At 38.8% G+C, this 5239-nt stretch overlaps 2 long non-coding RNA genes across 2 annotated transcripts in view; both read left to right on the top strand.

Annotated features, from left to right (window-relative positions):
* LOC138354719 (uncharacterized) overlaps positions 1-5239 on the top strand; it is a 590624-nt gene that overhangs the window by 243906 nt on the left and 341479 nt on the right. The gene's annotated exons all lie outside the window — the stretch shown is intronic.
* Positions 2332-5239, top strand: part of LOC138354716 (uncharacterized) — a 118140-nt gene continuing 115232 nt past the window's right edge. The window contains exon 1 of the long non-coding RNA XR_011223653.1: positions 2332-2468. This is a non-coding gene — a long non-coding RNA (uncharacterized lncRNA). The remainder of the gene's footprint in view (positions 2469-5239) is intronic.

Genomic DNA, 5239 nt, shown 5'->3' with positions numbered 1-5239 from the left:
TGTCTTGTTTCATTAATATCTCTAATTTTTATATTTGAAATGTACTGAAGTTTTAGGTTAAATAAAAAAAGATTGTCCTGTCAAAGACCTTTTATTTAGATGAATATAATTTTTCTTTAGTATGATAATAAGTAACCTTCATTGACCTGAAGGGCATTAGAGTGTAGAAGTACATCCAGAATGTTTTTTCAGTCTTGCAAAATAATTTGGCAGCTGTAAGAATAAAGTTGAATCTTAAACTAAACTTGAGCATTACTGGTTGTCATTCCTATTCACATCTGGCAGTGCTTAGGAACTGAAATACTGTCACAATTACCTTAAAGCTATTTTGGAATGCCAAGGTCATATTATTTGTCATATTGTAGCGAGTAGATTATCCCAATAATATACTCGCTCCAAACGCATTAGCCTAATGAGAGAAGCAAAGCTCTTCTTGGTACTAATTATGAAACTCAAACCTTTCCCAACTTCCACATAATGTGGTCTAGAACAGACACTTGCGAGATACTGTACCGACGCTCAGTGCGCTCAACTCGCACCAAAGTATCACCTGTGTACGTCTGTATATTCGACCAAATATATATATTATCTTAGTGTTTGTGTTTATTGTCACCATACTTTACGTAACAGTTGAACCGTTATAATATCAATACATTCATTCACAACTCCATTGGCTTATCTCGAGATGATTTCGTGGCTTTAGTGTCCCCGCGGCCCGGTCCTCGACCAGGCCTTCACCCCCAGGAAGCAGCCCATGACAGCTGACTAACACCCAGGTACCTATTTTACTGCTAGGTAACAGGGGCATAGGGTGAAAGAAACTGCCCATTGTTTCTAGCCGGCGCCCGGGATCGAACCCGGGACCATAGGATCACAAGTCCAGCGTGCTGTCCGCTCGGCCGACTGGCTTGATGGGAGTAAGTATACAGGTGCTTGATGTGAGGAAAACATACAGATCGAAACACCTAATCCTTCACTCAAGACAAATACTCAAGTAAACATTCAAGTCAAATACTGACTCAAATATACGCTAATTATAGCATTTGACACACTGGAAACAAAAGAGCGTGATGTATCTATGAGCTACACATGTGAGCAGTCCCCGTGGCGTTGCAACCCATTCTCGCAAATTTAATAAGTCAATATTGACTTATTAGTTGCGTGCATAGGTGACATACTAAACATAATAGTTTCCCTTGAAAAGCTTCATAGAAAACACCGACCTTACCTAACCTACTTAGTATGTTAAAATAAGCATCTTATAGCTTCGTAATTACAATTGTTACTTAACCTATTATAGGTATAGGTTAGGTAATAATTGTAATTACGAAGCAATAAGATGCTTATCTTAACATACTAAGTAGGTTAGGTAAGGTCGGTGTTTTCTATGAAGCTTTTCAAGGGAAACTATTATGTTAAGTATGTCACCTATGCATATATTTAATAAGTCAATATTGACTTATTAAATTTGCGAGAACGGGTTGCCGTGGCGCATTGGTAAAACACTCGCCCGGCGCTTCGGAAGCAATTTGGCCTTGGTTCGTATCCTGGCCGGGGAGGATTGCCTGGGCATCAATCCTTAACTGTAGCATCTGTTCACCCAACCAGATGTTGTTTGATGAGCAAACAACATCTGGTTGTTAAACCTGGTACCTGGTTGTTAAACGATTTGTTGGGTCGTATTCCGGGGCAAAAATTAGGATTAAGGACCTGCCCGAAACGCTATGCGTGCTAGTGGCTTTACAAGAATGTCAGAACTCTTGTATATATAAATAAATAAAAAATTGAGTTCATGCAATGGGACTCAAGTCTGGTCCGTTCTTATTTGACATAATTATACGTCTGGCAGCAAGCTGGCAGGCATTATAATTCATTCTTTCATGCGGTGAAATAACAAGCGGTTTTTTTCTGAAATATAAACTGATATATTATTATATATTGTGTCTATGTATACTTATGCCTGGATATGGTTTGGTAAGATGGTGGTTGTGTTGAGTTAGGCGGCACAATTAGTGGCAGATGTAGCCTCGGCGTTAACTAGCGGCCATACACGTCGTCTGCGGCAGAAACTGCGCGCCCACATGTCCTTGTGGCAGGTCAACACGCCGTGAGACAGATGGTTGGCGGCTGCTGTCGTCTTCCCGCCCACCTTAGGCTCCGTCGTGGAGATGGTGAACTGTGAGGGCGGGAGATTTGCAGCCGCTGACTATATAGGAAGTTGAGACTGATGCGCGCGGCGTGAAACTTCGGGCGGTACTTATTCTTCGCGATACATGCAGTTTGCATGAAAGTTTTTCCTCCCGCTGACTGCACTTCGGGCGGTGCAGAAGAGTCAAAATCTGCCTTGAGATGTGCTGCAAGGCAGGAATGTCTGATCTCGAGGCGGGTGAAGAGCCAAGAACCTTCTGGTGGGATGTACCCATGGACGAGTCGAGGACAACAACAATTCGCAAAGGCTCGCTAAATAGGTAAGCCGTTTTGATTACGTTGATTCAGGGAGTGTTAACGGTATACAGGTTGGAAAGGAATGAAGTGTCTGCGGTCATGGTTCACCCAAAGGTTCTGGTGATCGTAGCTCGCCATTTGTCGGGGGGCAGGAGGACTGGAGCCAGGTTCACGAAAGCACTTACGAACGTGTACATCTTTCCTCAATCTTTGACGGCTTTGGTTACATTTATTAAACAGTTTACAAGCATGAAAACTTCCCATTCAACTGTTGTTATTGTTATAAACAGCTTCCTGGGAGCTCATTAACTGTTTAATAATGGTAAACAAAGCCGCCAAAGATTGAGAAAAGATGTACAGGTTCGTAAGTGCTTGCGTAAATGCTTTCGTGAATCTGGCCCCTGGACGTTAGCCTTATCGATGTCCCCATATTAAGTCATCTATACTCACCTTCGCTAGGATGCAACCCACAACAGCTACCAAACTTCCGCGTACCTATTTACTTCTACATGAAAGAAGACTTGTCCTTCCATCGGTCTGTCCTGACTGGGGATCGAACCCCCATGGATCTGATTGGTTGTGAGTTGATGACGTAGACCGCTGCGCAATCCAAGAATGACAGTCCATCCCACACTGAGCACAAAACGAAGTCAGATTCTGGTCTGTCTTCCAGGCTGCCGGCTTAATTTCCTTCTCTGTCTCTTTGCCTCCGATTTCTCGTCAAATGACTCCTGGAACTTAGAGAGACCTTTCTTAACAGACTGCCTCCAGGCTGAACGGTCTGCGGCCAGTGTTTCCCCTCGTAGCAAGATCGATGTCAATGGCTTTCAGGTCTCTCGTGTTCACGCACACACATATATATATAGACGCATCACAAACAACATATTATGGGACATTCTGAATGATAAATATACACATTTCTTCCATTACACTTCAAGTTATTACAAAGGTTTACTTTCCTACCAGACTGACGAGTCTAGTAGATTTAATATTTTATTCCTCTAACTAATTAATCCTTGGGTACATAACTATTTGATGAATAGACGATACAATGGGCTAACAAATATGCGAGTGACGTAAAATCAACGCAGGATCGACGTAGATTTTAGTGTTAAATCAACTCAGGATCGACGTAGATTTTAGTGTTAAATCAACGCAGGATCGACGTAAGATTTTTAGTGTTAAATCAACACAAGATCGACGTAGATTTTAGTGTTAAATCAAGGCAGGATCGACGTAGATTTTAGTGTTAAATCAAGGCAGGATCGACGTAGATTTTAGTGTTAAATCAAGGCAGGATCGACGTAGATTTTAGTGTTAAATCAAGGCAGGATCGACGTAGATTTTAGTGTTAAATCAAGGCAGGATCGACGTAGATTTTAGTGTTAAATCACCGCAAGATCGACTTGCATTTAAGTGTTAAATCAACGCAGGGTCGACGTAGATTTTAGTAACTTAAATCAACGCAAGATCGTCGTAGATTTTAGTGATAAATCAACGCAGGATCGACGTAGATCTTAATCTTAAATCAACATAGGATCGACGTAGATTTTAGTAACTTAAATCAATCGCAGGATTGACGTAGATTTAAGTAACTTAAATCAACGCAGGATTGATGTAAATTTTCGTGTTAAATCAACACAGGATGGACATAGATTTTAGTAACTTAAATCAACGCAGGATCGACCTAGATTTTACTGTTAAATCAACGTAGTTAGCCTTGTGAAATGTGTGTGTGTGTGTGTGCTGGTGGGGGGCTTGAGTTAGCAAAGGTATCAGGGCCTTGTATCTACCCCAAGCACGCGCCAACAGTCAACACTCGTAAGTTTGTCCTAATGGGCAAGGGGAGACCATTTTTTATTGTTACAGTGTATATATATATATATAGCTGACATTCCTGAAGTGTGAGATATGGTGATATATACGTCTTTAATGATTAAAGATATAATTTATTTAGCCTCGTGCTAGCTTTCCACAAATCTCGAAGTGACAGTATATTTTTTTGGTTATCAGGGCATAAGGAATTTATTGCCGTATGAATGTTGCTAAATATTCATTTATTTATTTTCTGTTTTGTGAAGCGGCTGCATTGCTGAGTTTTTGAACTCAGCAGCTGTATATCCCATTTTTGATCCCTGTTGTATTCAACAAATACGACTATTGCATTCTACAAATAAGACTGTTGGATTCTTCAAATAATTGTGTATCAGTTATATTTTCATTTCGAATTATTTTTTTTATGTAAAATCTGAGTTTTGTGGGGTTAGTCGTTATTCATTCACTTCTACATAGTTAAAATTGCAATTGCTGGTACTATATATATCATAGAATGTACATAATATTTTTCACATTTGATGGTTATCTAAGTCACTTGCTGTCAGTATCATTACGGAAATGGAATAAGGAAAAATCATTATAGCATTTATATATATATATATTTTTTATATATAAGGACTTTCAAGGTATAATCATTAATAAAATATATGAAGCATGTGGCTTAAAATATAGGAATAATGAGTACTATGACAAAGGAAGCTTATATATATATATATATATATATATATATATATATATATATATATATATATATATATATATATATATATATATATATGTCAGTCAGTCTGGTGTTGACAAAGGCTTTAACAAAGCCGAAACGTTCACCTCATTTCATATTTCTCTGTGGACTTTCCGCATAAAATGATCAGTGTTTTGTGATCGTCAATTGCATATATATATATATATATATATATATATATATATATATATATATATATATATATATATATATATA

Source organism: Procambarus clarkii, chromosome 64 (assembly GCF_040958095.1).
Source record: "Procambarus clarkii isolate CNS0578487 chromosome 64, FALCON_Pclarkii_2.0, whole genome shotgun sequence".
NCBI classification, from domain to species: domain Eukaryota; kingdom Metazoa; phylum Arthropoda; class Malacostraca; order Decapoda; family Cambaridae; genus Procambarus; species Procambarus clarkii.
This window is presented reverse-complemented; position numbering and strand designations above follow the sequence as displayed.